Here is a 19,660-nt window from a genome sequence, read left to right on the forward strand (position 1 = left end):
CGTACAGCTATATAATTTTGTGCTGTTGATATTGGCTCTGATACTGCTTAATTGAATTCTACCTAAAAATAGGTATGAACTAAAGCTATTCGGAGAAGGATATATGAAAATTTTATAACAAGTTTTCCAGTGCCTCATGCAGATCTTGGCTATTTCCTTGCATAATCAGTTTGCGTGGTTGAAGGTTGAACTGCAAAGGGCTGAATCCTGAAAACAGCAATTCCTGTAAGCAGTATTGCTGAAACCTGGGGTTTTCTCCAAACCCCACTGCATGCAATGAAAATGATCCAGTGTAAGGGATTAAACTGAGGATATGTGGTCTTTATCCAGAAAAAGACTTAGGTGCCTGCATAGTGCCATTGTGTGGGATGGCTTTAGATATTTAATACATTGTGCTCAAGTGCTTTTTATCAAATGGGTCCCATATGGAAAATAAAATATTATGGGTGAAAGCCTGCTCTTGTCCCTTCCTGCCCTCAACTGGGCTAGGACTTCACATGAGTAGTGTGTCTACATGTACAACACGGTTATGTGTACTACCTGATCTAGCTGGGAACAGGCTGGCTTGGCTTTAGATGCACCAGTGCTGGGCTCTTCCAGACACAGCTGTCCCTGCTGAGATATCTGCATGCAGAGGCCCTTCTAACTCAAATGTACTCCTGCCCAGAGCTGAGATTTTACAGGTTCAGATTTAAAATGCAAAAATACTGCTCCCCCCCACATTGTTTGTGTTATCCTGGTATACAGTAGGTGACATCAATGGCTGAGCAATGTAGCTCCCCAAGCAGACTGGTATAAAATGAACAAAAAGTCAGCAACCTTGCTGCTAGCAGAGTAGCTCACTTGTTACAAACCACAGAACCTGTTTTCACCTTCACTCCATAGAAAAGCCTCATATTTTAATACCCTGAAGCATAGAATGTACAGTTTACCTGCAAAAAAATACTTCTGGAAAATAGGTGTTTAATTCATTGTCTCTTTCTCAACTTCAGGCTTAATAGAATAGACTAGAACAGAATAGACTATTTCAGTTGAAAGAGACCTACAACGATCATCTAGTCCAACTGCCTGACCAATTCAGGGCTGACCAAGTTAAAGTGTGTTATTAAGGGCATTGCCCAGATGCCTTTTAAACACTGACAGGCTTGGGGCATCGACCACGTCTCTAGGAAGCCTGCTCCAGTGTTTGACCACCCTCTCAGTAAAGAAATGCTTCCTAATGTCCAGTCTAAACATCCCCTGGCACAGCTTTGAACCATTCCCATGTATCCTGTCACTGGATACCAGGGAGAAGAGCTCAGCACCTCCCTCTCCACTTCCCCTCCTCAGGAAGCTGTAGAGAGCGATGAGGTTGCCCCTCAGCATCCTTTTCTGCAAACTAGACAAGCCCAAAGTCCTTAGCCACTCCTCACAGGACATTCCTTTCAGCCCTTCTACCAGCTTTGTTGCCCTCCTCTGAAAGCATTTAAGCGGTACTGTCTTTAGCTAAGCAAAATCTCTCAAGCCTTTGTTTTAAATGCACAGTAGGAAGTCCAAGTATCAACATGAACAAGCACTATTCTCTAAGGAAACCTTGCTAGAAAGTGACAATAGTTAACATCCTAAAATAAATAGATGCTCATATAGATCTACAAGACAGAGTGCCTACAACATCAAAATTGTTCCCCACTTATATTCCCTTTATCATAATAAAGGTCAGGTTCTATCACCAATCTCTAGTCAAGTGGACTGATGCATGTATAATAAATTACAGAAATGCCCTTTGTCACTCTATTATTTTGTGAAAAGGAATAGCTAAGCAAAGGGTGCTCATCCACCCATGAGGAAAAAAAATATAAAACATAACAGAAAAATCTTTATTCTCTTCTTATTGAATTTCAAAGAGAAGAGACAGAAAAGTCCTATTACATTTTTTAGTCCTGCCAAGGCCAAACAGATTCATAATTGGCAGTTAAGCACATATTTATCTGCCTTCTGGGTCTGTCTCCAACCTGAAGAGTGAAAGATCTTGCAATTTATTTCAATAAATGCAATAACTGATGACAGACAGAGGAGGCATTCTTATAGTATTTATTTGTGGGACAAAAGTCTCAGAGTTGTACAGCTTTCTCCATCTTATCCTGACGGCAGGCAAACCACGGAATTTTGCTACAGCTTGGAAACACACTCAAGTTTCTTCCATTGCAAACATTTAAATAAAAACCTAATAAAAATATGGAGAGAAGCCGGACACACTTCTAGTTTCCATGTTCCGCATGGCTATTGCACCATTAATATCCATAACATTCAATGAAATATGTACAGTGTATAAGTACATAAAATTTTTTCCCCCTACAATTTTCTGCAAGGTTTAGGATTGATGAGCATTTAGTAATCCCAACATAAGTTAGATGGAGTATTCAGAAGAAAAGCTGTTCTGATGCCCTATCCTGTTTCTGTGTATATAATGTTCTCTAATTTTTATATTCAGTTGCTCACTCTAAATTGCAAGGACAACTGGTATTTAACAAAAGGCAAACTCTGTTTCAAAGTTTTTTTCATTTATTTGGGGTTTTTTTGATGTGAATTCCCCTAAGCACTAGAGGATACAACATCATTAGTGATTCTCTGTGGATATAAGTGATTCTCCCAGGTATGGAATTTAATCAAAAAGATCTTGCTGCTGAAATCAAATGGGGGGTTACTTGTCCATATACTTCCTGGGCGTTAAGAACACAAGTTCTAATACAGGCATCTGAGTTGCTGGCTACAAAATTGCATTGTGTGTGGATTGTATTGGATGTGGAAAGGCTCAATACTAAATGTGCTGTATTAGAATGGCAGACCCCTCTGTCTTGCAGACATCATTGCTGTTTCCTTGCTTATAAAGTCTTGTCTAACTTGATTTTTGTTTCCAACTATTTGATAAAACAAGGCTGTAGGATATCATCATACATTTCAACCATTTCTTCCCATTGAAAACGGAAACATTCCTACTAAGCTGCCTCATGATAATATCTAGTTTTCTAACCATACACGAATCCATTCTGCCAGGCCAGTGCAATGAGCAAACGCTAGCTGGCACAAAGTCTGTACAGAGCAGTTAAAATGAAAAAATGTTGTTTTATTATAACAATTCTCCATCTGCAAATGCAAAAAACACTGGCAGAAGTATATGAGTGTTTCCAAAAAACAATATACTAGATGTGCTGTTTACATTGCAAGTCTTTTGGTGACTTCACCATGAGTACACAAGGCCATTGTGATGTAGTCAGGAATTGAGGTACTGGACTTTGAGTCCACTACTACTGTTTAACTAAATGTCTACTTGTTTTCTCCTTGGAAACAGAAAGAAAGAGAGGCAAGTTACTCTACCAATCAAGCAAAGGGATCACTATAACTATCAGCAAGAATCACCCTTGGGTGAAACATGACAGTTGTTTAATAGGTCATAGAAATATTATGTAAAAGATTAGAACATGGTCCAAAAATCCATAATTAAGATACAGAAGGTAAGATTAAAAGATTTCTATGTGATTTATCTTTAATTATACTGGAAAGGAACTATTAACCACAGTAATTCTGGCTGTAAATATATAATACAGAGAGAATTTTCCTGAAATAGCATTGATTAAAGTTGGAGGTGAAATATAATAAAGACAAAGGGAAACGCATTTGCAGCATATTGAGTTTCTGTGGGAAGTTTGAGTAATGATCCATTATTGTAAGCAGAGATTATTTACAGTAACACACTCTGAGAAGCAATAGTTCTGACAGAATTAATACCAGGACATAGCCTTTGGCCACAGAGGAAGTTCACAGGCATCCAAATATCAGAGCTTCCAGCAGGTTTCCCTTGGGGCACAGACTATGCCTTTTTCTGCCTGGCAAATTCTTAACACATCAGCAATAAATAAATAAATAATAGTAAGATTGCATGGCAAAGATTTCATAATAATCTATGCAACATTGAAAGAGTTCATTGCTCCAGTCATCTGTGCAGGAAGCTTCTTGCTCACGAGCAAAGCCTTCCAGGCAGGTAACAGTCTTGGGGTTGAAAACTTGACCCCATGCCTAGCTCCTGTTGATATTGCTGTGCCTAGAATTTCAGTTCTTCCAGAGGTTGTTCATTTAAGCTGTGATAAATGAAAGCCCACAGAAAACTGGGGCCCTCAGCACCTGACTGGATTTGACATTAAGGCAGAGAAAGTTGAGGCTTTGCCTTCTAAAAGTTTTAGAGCAAGATGCAATTGAAGGAAGTGTAGGAAGGCTGTTGCCAAAACAGTTTTGCTACCAACAAGAAAAGAAAAGGACAGCATACAAATCATACATGTGTGCTCCTGGCAGGAGTCCACAAAGCCTTGTTCTTGGAAGACGTTCTGAGAAAGCTAAAGAGGCATTCCACAATTCATTAAAAATAATGTATGCAGAGTAATAGGTTATAACTAGAAATGTGTGAGAATAGAAGCATGAATTTTAGTTTTCCTTTTGGGCCTGTGTTTTATTTTTGAGATGAAGAACTGCACTGTGAAAGACCAATGGGTGACAACAGTCCAGCTAATAAAGAGACAGAAATGACAAAAATGGTCATATTATAAAGGGACATACATTGTGTCCCCTATTCAGCCTGCCTTCTGACACATTTTACTTTAGGCAGGTAGCATTGGGCAGGCACTCAAAATCTGTCCTGGGTGTTGTTCTCATGCCAAGATGCACTTGGGTTCAACAGCACTGTTAATTAGCATAATTGCTAAGTAAACTGTCCCAGTTCCCCATTCATCATTTTGTATTAGCTAATCATGGTTCTTAAACGAACTTACATTTGATGTAGTGGCATTGTAACAAATTATTGAAACCCAACACCCTTTATTTCTGAGTATCAATTTATCAAGAGGGAAAAGGTCCAACTTACCCTGCTGGAAGGTAAAGGACTGTGAGACAACAGCTTTTTATTTGGATTGTAACTAAATAAATGAAGTAAAATCCTTAAGTCAGAAATGTCAGTCATTAGTACATTGCCTCATTTAGAAAAGATAATACTACATGAATACAGATACTAGTGCAAGCAGTTATATACCAGACTCAAAATAATGTTCCTATCGTTTAATGAAAGACAGAACCAGAGCTCAGGGAAGTGTCATGGGATAACAACCACCCCACCTCCAAGGCATCAGTGCAAACATAACCCATGTTCATTTGCAAGGGACTAAGAATTTATTTAACAACTCATTTTTATTCAGTGACTTTTGTGAAAAGGGTTGTTGATCTCAGTCACTTTACAGTGACCGCATTATAAAACACAGCTCTGAAAGAGAAACAAAGTAGAAGCTGGTCTCATCAGGAAGGTCAGAAGAAATGAATGGGGTAAGATGTTCTCAGTGAGGTACAGGGCTTCTGTGTGAGGTTAGGGCACACTGGCAGTGAGGAATGCAAATAAACACACCGACATGCACTGTGTTGAGGATATAAAAGGTCCTGTGAATCTAATTTGTCAGCACCACATTTGTAAATTAAACAGTGATGAGGTATCACTACAGAAGATATGCTGAATTACTGCAATTCAGTTTCTAAATATTGGCCTAAATCCATTAAAGTAGGTGTTCATAAAATACGTTCAGACACAGCTTTGGAAATGTTCTAAATTTGCCTGATTCTGCTATTGCTGAAGAGTCTCAGTTTCACTGGGAACAAAGTAAAGGCTAGCCTGACCACTGATCAAAATCTCACCCTAAATAAGATAGTTTTCAAAATATCAGATCTACATTTTCATACTTTTGCCTCAACTTACAAATTATAGAATGCACCAATTTGTAGTGAGTAAGAGAAGAATGAATAGAATAGTAAGCAAATAGATGCCATAAAAGGAATAACCTAGGAGCTGAGAGACTTCATTAATGAATATTTTTTTTAAATTCCAAAGAAAAGAAAAGAAACTGTCCAACGAGTAGTTTACAGAGGCCAGTTTCTTTGCTGTAGACTCACACTATGGGAATTTATATTTTAATCATAAGAGCTGGACACCTTTTATTTTAAATTGGCTTAGCAGCAATTAAAAAGGAATAATCATCTTCCTCTCTTTTTCTTGTTGTTATGCCACAGAAGGGTGACACATGCCTGTAAACTTTGTCTTCTCAAACCAGAAACATGAAAGTGAGGATAAAGGAGAAAAGAAAGTGGATGGGAAGTGTGTCTGGTGTGACCATTCTGGACACGACTATGTCAATGGAAATACTCCCATTCCTGCAGCTTCAGGCTAGCTTGGCATTGTCATTCTTCTTCAGAAGCAAAAAGTACTGGTATATATATTTCTTACCTTCCCAGAGGAGGAGCAACCTGTGTGGTATGTAGAGACAACAGTATATATCTTCCTTCTGCTGTAATAGTCTCCTTAAACGCAGCCATGAAAAGGAACAAGATAAAATGTTTGGGATGGAATGAGGGATCCAGAAGACCTTCCCTGGCCACCTTTCCAGCATGGGTAGTATTGGCAGCCAGGATGTAAAGGCCCTTCTGCATATGCCTTCAGTGGTGGAGGGTGCTGGGTTGGGGTGAGATGGTACTTGTAATGTGTACTGAGGTAGGGTGAGCAACAGCCCCCCCCAGATAAACTGACAGGAAGAGGACAGGACTGCTGACACTGTTCTCTCTCTGTCTTGCTTTTTTGGCTACAGCTACGTCTCTGAAGAGACTGCAGAGTTACCTCCAGCTGTGCTGGCCCCTCACAAGCCTGGGAGTCTGTCCCAGTGGTAGTGCCAGAGGCTGCTCTGGAGTCAGCGTACCTCTGCTCGGGTCAGGGCACCTGCGGTGCCTGGCAGAGACCTCGCCTAACACCAGCGATGCATCTGGGCACTGAGACAGAGCAGGGCATGAGGATGGCTCCAGAGCCAGCTATCTTGGCTCTCCAGGCATAAGGTGGAGACCAAAGAGTTAGGCTAGAGAGGATTTCATGGATCCATATCTTATTCCTGCCTCTCTGAGATAGTATAGACACCTGCAGTGCAGATATTTTTCAGGGAAATGTAGCACAGAGAGCTATAAACTTCAAGAGAATACTTGGCTGAAGATGCCACACAGCCAAGCGGTCATTCCCTGCACAGATTATAGGGAGGAGGAAGACACAGAAAAAGGTCTAACTTAGGATAATGTAGAACAGAAATAAGCAATAAAAAAAGAAAAGTCTCTGAGAGAAACCTGGCAACACAGTACAATTCTCTGGCAGGAAGAACTGCAGGTCTCAGATATACCTCTGGCATGGCAGGATGAAAGAGGATGGTGCATAAGCCATGAGTGTGCGCCCTTGGGACACTGATCCGACAAAATGGTCCCAGCTGTAATACTTGCAGCACTGATAACAACAGTATTCATGTACATACACGCTAAAAAGAAGAGGTGTAGTACATCTACAGCTCATAGCACAACAGTTTACACAAGCTCACGTGCTCAGCCTTACATGACTAATCCATTCTGATTTCCACCACTGGACAGGTGGAGGCTTTTTCCCGCTTTCCCTTCATGTCAGCTGCATATGTTGAAGAGTATTCTTGACTGAGCAACTTGCCTATGATAATGTAGCCCATTATGTTTTATTCTCAGAGGAACAGAGTGACCCATGCCTAGCCTACTGCAGTTATTTTGATAGCTACTTTCAGCAAAGACTAGAAGAAAATATTTGTATTTTGACAAAAAGGTTGTAAGAGGTTGGATAATCTCAACCTCTGTTCAGGTCGCTTAAGTCTTTTAAATGCCATTGAAATTTGCTTCTTCAAAGCAATAGTATTTTCTCATTTATCGAAACATATGTTCATCACTGTCCCTTTAACAGTAGAGTTACCACTCTACAAAAGGCCGTTAAAATGCAAAAATAGAACTAGGACATCTTTATGCTGCACGTCAGTGTATGTGCATGGACGTTATTGATCACAGAAATTACACATAAGAGGTTCTTAAAATAACATGAGGGTTGAGACAGCAGCTATCACAGTTGCCTTTTAAGTCCAAAGGTTCAAAATAAAATGGGAACATTATTGAAATGCTAAAAAGGAAAATAATGTTCCTGTTGATACAGGATTGCCTATGTCCTAATTATGGAAAGATTTTCTCTGTCCTCCCTTTCTTCCACTCTCATATCTACTTGGCAGTTCCTTCAATAGGTTGGTACGTACATCATCAGCAGAGAGGATCAAATACCAGGAGGCTGAAGTCACTCAGTATACCTTTGAATAATCCTTAAGATTATTTAGAATCCTAAAATTAAATTGGCTTCTGGTGATATTATGTTCATTTCCTTACAAAACTGCAATTTAAAATCAACTAAAAAAACTAGGAATAAGTCCCTTCCCCTAGTAGATACCTGGGCAATAATTCCAGGAAAAATATGGACAGATATTCTTCCCCTGTTTCTCAGGATAGTTTCTGAAATTCACAATTTTAAGTGCAAAAAAGAAAGTATTTTTTTAAATCTATTTTTTCATTTTATCTTTCTTCGCGTCTGTAGTGCCTCCCTCCCTCCCCCCAAAGATATCATCTTCTTTTTCAAAAGAAGCTATTCGGCTGATCTTCTGTCTCACCTAATTTTTTTCTGCTCAAACTCTTGTGCATGCATTGGGATAAAACAACTTTATCTAAATAGAAGATAATTTGAATCTAGCTATTATTGAAATAATAATGTGGAACACATCATAACTAACCAGGTAAATGTTAAGCTGTTATTCTACATAAAGGGCCAATCCCAATTACTGTGGCTTATATAAATGCTTGCTTATATAAGGCTTGGTGTTAAGAGACAACCATATATACGGCTCCAAAAGACTTCATTTTTCTTTAATTTTTAGTTACTAAAAGCTAGTATCTGAAGATTCAAAGAATCAAATTGTCCCTTTTAAAAGACAGTGCCTCAGTATTCACTAAAAAAGACAATAGTTTCAAGGAACTAACCCAAATCAGCATCAGAAAAGGGAGTGGTCACACCTGAGGACAGGAAGGGCAGGTTTCAACAGCACTTGGAAAAATTATAACGTTTCCACCTGATGGCCCAGAAGGATTCATCCTGCACACTTAGAGAAAGGACCTGAGTCCTCTAAGTGCCATTAACTTTAAGAACTCATCCAACGGATGAAGTTCTGTAAAACTGTCAAAAACAAAGGTGGGCTGTCAAGCCTTAAAAGAGGAGAAAGAACACAATTAAAATCATTTAGTAATAATTTAATTCATGAATTAAAGGACAGGGGAAAGGAAGGGAGAAAGGAATAGAAATCAACAGTTAATTTATCAAACTTCTTACAGCATCTAGCCAAAACATGGTCATGAATAACAGCTAATAAAGATTTGTCAAGAACGGATGGAGCTAAACCTAAGCAATTTCCTTCCATGACAATGTAACAGGCCCTTTGGATGGGGGAAAGCTGTAGATATAATAAAACTTGATTTTTAATAATATTTCAGAAGCTGTTTCTAGAAGGTAAGTGCAAAATCATCTAAAAACTGCATTCAGAGAACAGTCCCCAGTGATCTGTATTTTTTGAAATGGAAGGATATACTGAACAGAGTTCTGAAAGGATTTATTCTGTCTCCAATATTGCACAATATTTTTATTAATGAGGAGGACGATAGGACAGAGTGTACATACACTTACTAAATTTGTGGACAAACCAAGCTGGAAGGAGTCTCAAAGGCCTTGAAGGTCAGATCAAAAGATCCTAAAAAGCTGGAAAAATGGTATGAAAAAACCAAGGTGCTTCCCTATTAAATGAGATGCAAGGTTTTATGTCAGAGCAGTCTGACATAAAAAGATTTCTGGGCTTTAGGTGATTGAAGGCAGAAATGGATCAACACCACCGTGCTGATGCCAGAGATGAAATGGTATGCTAGGGTGCATAAATAAGTAGACATCCTGCAAGATATGAGACATATGAGAAGATATGAGATGCCAAACCTCAAGATAGATGTGTTCAGAAAGGCTGGATTTCTGAGACCTCCAATCATTCTGTATGATAAGACAGAAAACATTCCTATTGTGTAGTGCTGAGTCTTCAAAATACATAAAAAGATGCAGCACAAGAGATAGTAATCATCTGCTCTCCATATCCTTGGAGGATAAGAGAACTACTGGACTTAAACTGCCTTAAAGGAAATGTAAAACAGATAATAGGACAAGTTCTCTAATGGTGAAGATACCACCAGAATAGCATTAGAACTGGACCAGATTGTGCAGGTAGGCTGTGGAGCCTCTCACTGGAGGCTTTTTAAAAACATGACTATCATCTATCAAGGTTATAGCTAATCTTTCCTGAGAGGAATATGGGATAAATGAGGTAATCTTTTGAAAAGCCAGTCATTTGTATTTTCTGTGATTCTATGCAACAAGATAACATGCATCCTACTCCATAATCAGTAAATTTTGTTCTCTGCTATTCTAAAAGATAACAAATTACGGCTATTTCTCTGAGAATAGAACTCTAATTCTTCACCAACCTTCTGAGTTCTTTCTTTGTTTTTTATTTGCTTAACACAGACTAACAAAACAAAAATGGCACCTATGTTAATAAAACTTGCACGTGTGGATGGGGAAAGAAGAGATCCATAACTGGATGTTACAGCTTCACTGTAGCACACTGATACATTTTCATCTCTAGAGAGACTCTAAAAGAATAAACTAAATTATGCCAGAAAGTAAAAAGCACACTTTTCTCCATTGCTGGGCCAGGTATATCAGGACAGAAAATGCCACTGGCATACACTCAGGTGAGATACATATTTAAGTAAAATACTTCTCAAACCCCACATTAGCTGGATGATTAGCTAGTGAAATGGTCCTCAACCTTTGCTGACTGAAGGGGAAAAACACTGAGCAACTTCCTTCCAATTTTAACTCTATCTGTGCCTTAAACCTATAACTCTTCTGTTGCTTTTGCCCATCAACAATGTGAGAATCCTGCAGGCAATTTGTTACCTACAAGCTATAGGCAGGGGACCACTAAGTTACTGCTTAGACATAACAGTAAATAACAAAGACATGAAGTCGGTAACATGTTTGCTTTATAGTTTTCATACTGTCTAATCTTTTCCTTCTAAATAGTTGGTATATTGGGACAGCTAACAGACAAACTAGTGGAATGCCTGAAGTAAGAGAATTTTTAATATATTCAAGCTGCATAAAAATTTACACTTATTGGTCATTAATAACCACTATGGGAAGAGAAAACAATAAACAAGGCATATAAACATTTAGAATAAATATTGTAATGACAGGCACATTCCCATTAAGTAAAAGTACATTAATTGTTGGAAGAAAAGTAATTTAATTGAAAGACAAAACAGGCAAAACAAAGAATCTGAGCTGGCTGGTACATCTTAGCAGACTCTTTTTATTTCTGTGAAAAGGTACGGAAGTGTTTGACTTGTAAAACAACTGATACCTTATGGGAAAGTGTGAAGAACTTTCTTCTGGGAGAAAAAAATTCTGTTGTGTAAGTCAAATTTGCTGAATTTATCTGTTCTTAATTTGCATAGCTAAGGATATTTGCAGTGCTCAAAGTGTGTATATCTGGTGGGTTTAATTAATTTCTCAACTCTGCTACTTGAGGCAAAAGAAGATGAAGAAAACCAGAAACGTGGGTGGGAGTGAGAACACAGCACCGCTCCCTGCCCTCCTACAACTCAAGGACTGGAAATTGATATGAATGTAGGGTCTTGATATCTCAAGAGTTCATCTACTTATTGCCTTCTTAAAAGTTATAATCCTCTGTTTGTGAAGCCACAATGGGTTGCTATAGAGAAGATTACAATGTCACAAATCCTATCAGAGGATTATAAGTCTGTCAGGTTGTGAGTAATTATGAAGGAAAAGCAAACCTTCAGAGGACACAAAAATAACCTTCATAAAAGGAGATATGGTGTCACATAAAAAAGTCTACATGGAAAACCAACCTCAGACTGTAGTGCTTTTGCAAAGCAAGAACCCAGAAAATATTACAAGAATGTGAGTGCGATGGTACAGCATGGAGCCCAAGGGAAATGAAAAGCAGAAAAGAGAGTCTTCCAGCCAGTTTAGTCACCAGGCCAGTGAAATCCCACTCCCACCCTCCTCGGATGGCAGTAAAACAGCCAACTGATTTCACAGAACTCTGTTCCTACACACTTGGATGAAGGCCCCATCTCCTAAATCGCTGCTATCACAGAGAATTCAGCACCTCACAGCATCAGACTTCATCTAGAAGACAATGGGAAGCTTCAGTCACCAGCTCTTGAATTTAACTGATACACAAAGATGCAGTTGTCTCTTTACTCATTTGTAACCTGTCACGCCGAGTTCAGAAGAGCTCATAGGCATAAGATTCTTATATATATAAATATTTCCCATAGATTTAAACATAAAGTGGCAGCAGCACATTCAGGAAGAAAAAGGCCCCTTTACGGGAACATTGTGTGCACTTCCCTGGCTGGACTCAGATGGCAGTGGAGCCCCACACCTCTTTGGTCACATTGCTACTAATTTTCCTTCTTTTATGTTTCAACCCCCCTAAAATCATTATTCAGAGAAATATAAACTCTGACACTCACATAGGTAAGTGCCTGAAGGATGGAGATAGAAAATTAAAGGAGTGGAGAGGGAAGGATTTGTATTGTAAAATTAGTGCTGTCCTCATCTGCACTTCAGATAAAAGTATTGAGAATAAAGAGTCCATCTTGTTTTATGAGTGTGCGTAGATAGCATCGCCTTCATCTGACAGCAGCAAAGAATTCCACCACACTGGAATGAAACTTGGGAATTTTGCCATTTAAAAACAGGCACGGGGCATTGTTTGAGCAACAACAGCACTCTGACTACACAGCTCACTGATAAGTCTCTGTAGTTTACCTTTCCTGCCAGAGAAAAGTCAGTTTCTCCTAAGATATGCACCAAGGGCAGAGCACCATGGATTTTGTGACCTGGCTCATTGACCTTCTTTCCCATGTCTAGATGAGCGACATTGTCTCTGAATATCAGCTCACGAATCTCCCTACTGTAATGCTTTCTCATAAAGACTGCATCCACAATAACCTTGTTCATCAGTGTCTCAAATTAGATCAACAAGGTGCTAAGAGTTACTAGGCTGTCCTACCTCTTGCCAATTTTCAACCTGAACCAACACGAATTTTGGTGTCGGTCAGCACTACGAAACCTGCTGATTCATAAATGCTTGCAGCAGGGGATACACTTCACTTGCCTATGCTCCATGCTGTCAGCACAGCCCGCAACACCATTGTGTCATAAGAAATTTAATACCTTTTTGAATCTGACAGTGTAAGCGAAGGTGTTCCTGTGTCCAGCATTTTTCTATTTTGGGGAAAAAAAGCTTCTCCTCAGAAATCCACTGAGGATATCCATATGTGAAAGACCACGCAACCTCTACCATGGAAGACAGCAACAGACCAAGAGGTTAATCATGTAGGAACTGAATAGAAAACATACAGCACTAGACCTCAGTATGCCGAGAGACACTCGCATTCAGTGGCACCATGGAGAATCAAGAGTGTAGCATGGGACTAACTCCTACAATTGCTTGATAGGACAGGGGAAGGCACAAGACAGTATGTTTGATGACAGGCATTTACACTGTAGACTGTCACTTCCATTAAACAGAAACATTTTTTTGCTGGATGAAATGCCATCCCACTCATCTCAGATCCTTTTTGTGATGGTGATTAGACGGGTAGGTTGTCTGTGTTACAAGAATGTTTTTGTGATACGGTGCAGAGACAGAACAGATAACTGGCTAGCATAAATTGCCATGAAAAATATGTATTGCCTCAGAGCTATTACATTTAGGGAAAATATGACTACTTGCATGACTTGTGCATCACTGATGAGAAAACAAAAAAGTGTGCATATCATAAGGGACAGAGACTTATAGGGATGACTTATGATACCATTGTATACAGAATAACACAACTCCATGTGTTACTGAGGGTAGAACCTCATCTCAGAAGCTGCATTGCAAGGCTACAAGTGTTGAGAAATGGCAGCAGAAATGATCAAACCTTGGAAAGATTGTCAGATGAAGAAGGATTGAAAGGAAATTATTTACTTCAGAAAAGAGAAAAATATTTGAAAAGTGGAAAAAAAACATATAAAATAATGAATGGTACAGACACTGGATTGTGAGCATCTGTTCCTGTTAAAATACAAAATCGGTTAAATTGCAGGGCAGAGAAATTAAGATTAGATAATAGGAATACTTTTCAGTTCAGGACTTGTACTAGACTGTGGAAAATGTTGCTACAGAGTGCCATTAATTTAACAAGAGCTGAAATACCATTTTATGACTATGTGGAGAACAAGACCATGCAGATTTATAACAGTTAATGCAAACCAAAGGGTTTAAGAAGATTGCTGTTTTGGGGCATAACCTGCATTGCTGTTTTTGGGATAAGCCCTAGTGTAAGGGATAAGCACACACCTTTCAGAGACAATTTTGCATATAAATGCCATTGGGGCTCTTGCACCCTCCTGTCACACATCTAGTACTGGACAGAAAGTGGCTACTAAACTGGATGGACCACACATTCTACGTATTTGTCCATATGTGTACAAACAGTGCATTTTCTAATGGGTGTGCAGCCTGATTTTGAGGTACCAGCTGTTGCAGAACATACCCTTGTATGCCTCTGCATGCAATGTTGTGAATAAGAATATCCTTTTAAAACACAACATTTAATGCAAATCTGAAGGAAGGCGCAAAGAATGTAAATAAAAAGACAATGGCAGTGGCAATACAATACCTACAAAGAGAGAAAAAACTCAAGTTACATGGGTATAGGAAAATGCACACCACAAAACCTCAGGGACTATCAGTTCAACTGCACTGTGACAAGAGGCAGAGAGGCAAAAGCAAGTATATAGGCCAAGGATTTGAGTTTCATGCCAACAGGAAGCTCAGTACCATGAACAGAGAACAGTCGTCTTATCCAGGAAGGAACTGGTCTGAAAGGAATTAGTTTACAGGCATAGTCAAGTTATTAAAATCCCACAGCTTTCATCCTATCTGGGATTTTTCAGAAATAGGACCTGCAGTTTCTGTTGGTGAGGCCTGTAGGAACATGAGTATGGATTTGCAACGCTGAGTAAGCTAGTCTTATAATTAAGTATAATACACTCAAGAACAAAGAGGCAAATATGCTTCTTGGTGGCAGTGCAGTTATGGATGGGAGGGGAGCAATTTTATACTCATTCTATAATCACTCAGTTCTATCCTGTTTTCATAGCTGTTATTTTCAATTTTAGTTAGTTCAGGGCATGTCTTTTTCTTCCGAGTATCTGAAAATGCTCAGCTATTATTATATTTTGCTCTGAATTTTGCCTTTCCCCTCCTTGAATTCCCAGTCTTCTTTTGTCTGTCTTGTTCTCATTTCTTTTGTATGTGTGTCTGCAGGTGGCTTTTATAGCAAAATCTCATTCTGCTTTCCTGCCCTTCCCCCACCCTCTCCTGTTTCGTTAATGCATCGCCTGTCTCATTTGTTCTTTTCCTTATGCCCGTAACTGCTCATTTACTAATAGACTCCATTCCATGCCTATGGAATTTTTTCATTTTCCCTGTCTTCAAGCACCAAATAATTGACTTCATTGCTACAGAAAGGAATGAATCCTCAGGTCACTCTACAGAACAGGTTTCACTCTCCCATGGGTGCAGAGAAGGAGGATAGTGGCTGAGCTTAAGGGACATTCATGGCAGGTTGTTGGCTCTCAAACAGTGAACAAGCTTATTATTGCTAGCAGCCTACTATCATCCCTTCCTCTAACCCTGAGTATTTCCCATAATCCTGGCAGCTTCTTGACAAGAATAATCAAACTAGGTGAACAGCACAATGTATTCTATAAAGAATGTAGAGAACAAAACAAACAAAAAAATGTTTGGGGGCTTATGCCTTATCTCACCGCATTCATACATGTGACCATGGTGCATCACGTGTTTCCACATTGGGTTCTTATTTGTATTTAATAATTGCTGAGATGCCCATTCCCTGGTTTCTGAATGAAGTGCATAAATTAGATATGACACCATCTTAATTGGATAGAGCGCAGCATAACTACAGCAACCAATTACATTATTGTTGTCACCGTGATGCACACTAAAGCAAATCCAAAATTCACAATCAGGGAGGGGTGGTAATGCTCCAAAAAAAGCATTTTTGCTTGAAAAATGCAGTAAGCTGTTAGCTGTGACATCTGGATACAAGTTTCAATTGCACAGCCTGAGATATAGGTCAAGGTAATAAACAGATAACGTAATTATCAGTCTTCATCAACTACTGGGACTGTGACCAGAAGCTGATGCCTTAGCTATTTCCAAAGGCACATTGTTGGTGGCTGGGATGTAAAACCCACTTTCTCTAGCTATAAACTGGTTTTGGTGCAGCTTCCTTCCAGTTCTTATTTTCTGCTCCATTTGCCACCCACAAGCTTTTCTATACCTAGACCTTTTAAGGGAATAATAGTCAAAAGCACTCTTCAGCATCTGAAGACCTTACTTGTTTTTCTTTTTTTCCTGTATGTCTAATTTTCTGCCCAGCAGACATCTAGCTTTTGTGTGGTGAGCTCCAGCACGCTTTTTCAAATGCTTCCTTTTGGGCTGGTAGTAGGAAGGTAGACAGCAACCACTAACACTACATCCAGAATGACTCCTCAAAGTCTTGGGAGGTTGGGAAGCAGCCTGGCATTGTATTTCCTTGCTTCAGCAGAAAATAAGATAGGTTGCGAATATTGCAGGTTTTTTACAACATCACCATTGCTAATCAGGTCTAACTATTCATGCTTGAAGCTGCAGCACAAACAGCATTTTGACTTTTTGTGATGTTCATATTCTCTGTCTTTTAAAAATAAATACATAAATTGGCAGTGGCACAGTGCAGCTGGTTATATGGAAAACTGTGCTGGACAATGTACCAGTGTCAGGTTGCCAAAAGGAATGTATCAGCACAGCCACAGCTTTCAGGTTAAAGTTGCCCCCATTCAGTGAAGCCAGCTATTTGCAAATACCAATCACAGAATATCTGGTTTATAAGTATAAAGGATTTAACTTGACACTAGAGGTCAGTGACAAAGCTGGTAGGGATTTTTCTGGTTAAACTTTCTTCCAGTTGAAGCCAATCCCGTGTATCCCAAAATATTTTGAATAATCCAATAGATTATTATTTGCTCCCCAAAATGTAACACTTACTATTTTTTCCAGTTTCAGGAAAAGAAGGCAAAATCTCAAATTGAAAAATCTCAAATTTCACATTGAGATCTTGTGAAGTATTTGTAGACAAATTTCTTTATTTCCTGAGAGAATCCCTATTCAGTATTGCTGAGACTGAAGCAGTGTTTACAAATATAAGACAACACTGCCAAGGCCAATACCTTTTTTAGTTATAAATGTGGATTGGCCCAGAGTGGGCAAGGCAAGTCCTGTTTAAAACCTCCCAGTTGCTCACGGCTGAGCCTGGGCTCCCCCCAGTGGCTAGACTTACACTCCCCAGCACCCTGCCTGCTGCAGAGTTTGCATTATACCATCGCTACTTCAGGTACGAACATTTCCTAAATAGCATCCGAATATAGGTGAATTTACCCATCATCATTACATTAACTATGTGTGGCAAAAACAACGTAAGAGTACCATTTGCTAACTTATTTCTAAAACCCAAAAGGTAAGGAATCAGATCACACACAGTTTAGCAAGCTTGCAAACAAACGCAACATTCACCAGTTATGGCCAGTTAGACTAAAATTTAGTATGATTCAGATTTAGATAGATGTGCATACAAAGCTGAGATTTTCCTTTTCGGCCCTAGGAGTCCATTCCAATGGGAGTCTCTTTATAAATAGCAATCGTTCTTCAATATAGTTCAATGCACTTTGCCAGAGTTTGGCCTTTTGCTTACTTTACTTTGTGCAAATGGCCAACTGAATGAGTAATTTGAACTGTGTCTTCTATGTGATGACTTAGTCTTGTGTAAGCATCTGGGTATGAGTGAGGGACACTGTGCAGTAAGTGCGGCAGTGAAAGAACAACTATCATTAATTTGCTTGAAATTCATAATTCAGGAGAGTTCTGGGCTTTTAACAAGACAAGAGAGAAGTCAAAGATGATCTGGAAATGGAAAACATATTTCTTTACATCTTCATAAACACTCCAAGAACCAAACCCCAGCAACATCAGTAAACCAGCAACCTAGTAACAACATAGATGGCCACTGAACACCTGGATGAAAACCAAATATACCTAATTCATTTTCCACAGTATATTTCTGGGGTAACTTTCTTCACTACATTTAAAGATGTGCCTGAGTAAAAATGATAGGTCTAAGTAAGAAACACAGCTAAGAAAACAGTCCTGGTTATCTACACCTTATTTACATTGGTTTTGCAAGTCTCTACAGCTGCAAGTCACTTTGGCACTGAGCGCAGAAATACTGGTGCTCACAATACTTTCATCACAGTGAAATCATGATGTTTTGACAGACTGAATAGTAAGAATTACCACGAGGGAACTTCACAGTAGTGACGAACTTCACATCTACAAAGTGCTGATTTAGCTCTACTCAGAAAAAAATTAGTGAACGTAGTGGTAAAAGGTTGACACCTTCCTTCTATTAAAGGTCCCATCCATGCTGGTATCTTTAGAGCTGCCCTGTTACTGAAATACAGCTGTGCTAGCATTCCTCCTCAAAAGTGTACTTGTAGGTGTAACCATAAAAGAGAGACATGTGGAAGATACAACATTTCTCTTTTAAAAACTGAGCCAACTTATTTTATATAATTTTGAAATCACAACAAAATGTTTCTCCTGATCTGACACAATATTTGCAAAAACAAGTCCAACTTCAGATTTCATTTGTTTGGTAAAAGAAAAAAAAACCACTTACTGAAAAACTCTTTTGTTATGGGAAAATAATTTCTTATTCAGCTCTACCTACTATCCACAAACAGTTTGTTCCCTATTAACAACCAGCAACAGCACGAAGAATCATACTGTTATTAGATGGTAACACTTCTACTGTTTTTCTTGAGTTGCCTCGAGGTGCCCTCACAACTTGTTTATACACGTATGTGGTAGGAGGATGTGATTACACTCCTCTGCAGAGGCAGGGGCAGCCTTAGCCTGAACAGCAGAGAGTGCACCAGGCAGCAGCAATGGTGAAGAAGAAGGAAGTTTTAAAAAGCCTTAGCTTTCCTTTTCTGTCCCAGCAGTAAATCTGTTAACTGGTTTCAGAGCTCTTGCTCATCCATTCAGCTTCATTAATGAGCAGTGGAAAGCCAAGTGGCTCAATTCCCTTAAAATCCTGGCAAACTACAGGGATATTTGGTTCCTGCCAGATCCTGTGGGCACTTGCGGGGTGGTCCACTCACTCCATCACAATAAGCCTTCTTTCCCCAACTGCCCAGCTTTCTTTCTATATGATCATAAGCCTGTGCTTGATGCTGTGGGAATTACTGTATTGTCACCAATTCAGCACCATGGTTTCATTACAGGAGAAAAATGCACTCATCTGATTTCAGAAGCCTTGATAAGGTTCTAGGATTGACAACCAGCTCCAAATATCTCAAAATACACAGCCTGGAGAAAGACTCGGCAAAAAAGATAGGTTGACCATGTTGAAATCTGTTGAAATTTATGTTTGCAAACTGAGTGCAGCACACAATTCTGACCAAACTTTTTAGAGT

At 39.2% G+C, this 19,660-nt stretch overlaps 1 protein-coding gene across 2 annotated transcripts in view; it reads left to right on the plus strand.

The window, feature by feature from the left end:
- SHISA9 (shisa family member 9) overlaps positions 1–19,660 on the plus strand; it is a 199,489-nt gene that overhangs the window by 156,582 nt on the left and 23,247 nt on the right. The gene's annotated exons all lie outside the window — the stretch shown is intronic.

Source organism: Harpia harpyja, chromosome 21 (assembly GCF_026419915.1).
Source record: "Harpia harpyja isolate bHarHar1 chromosome 21, bHarHar1 primary haplotype, whole genome shotgun sequence".
Lineage (NCBI taxonomy): Eukaryota > Metazoa > Chordata > Aves > Accipitriformes > Accipitridae > Harpia > Harpia harpyja.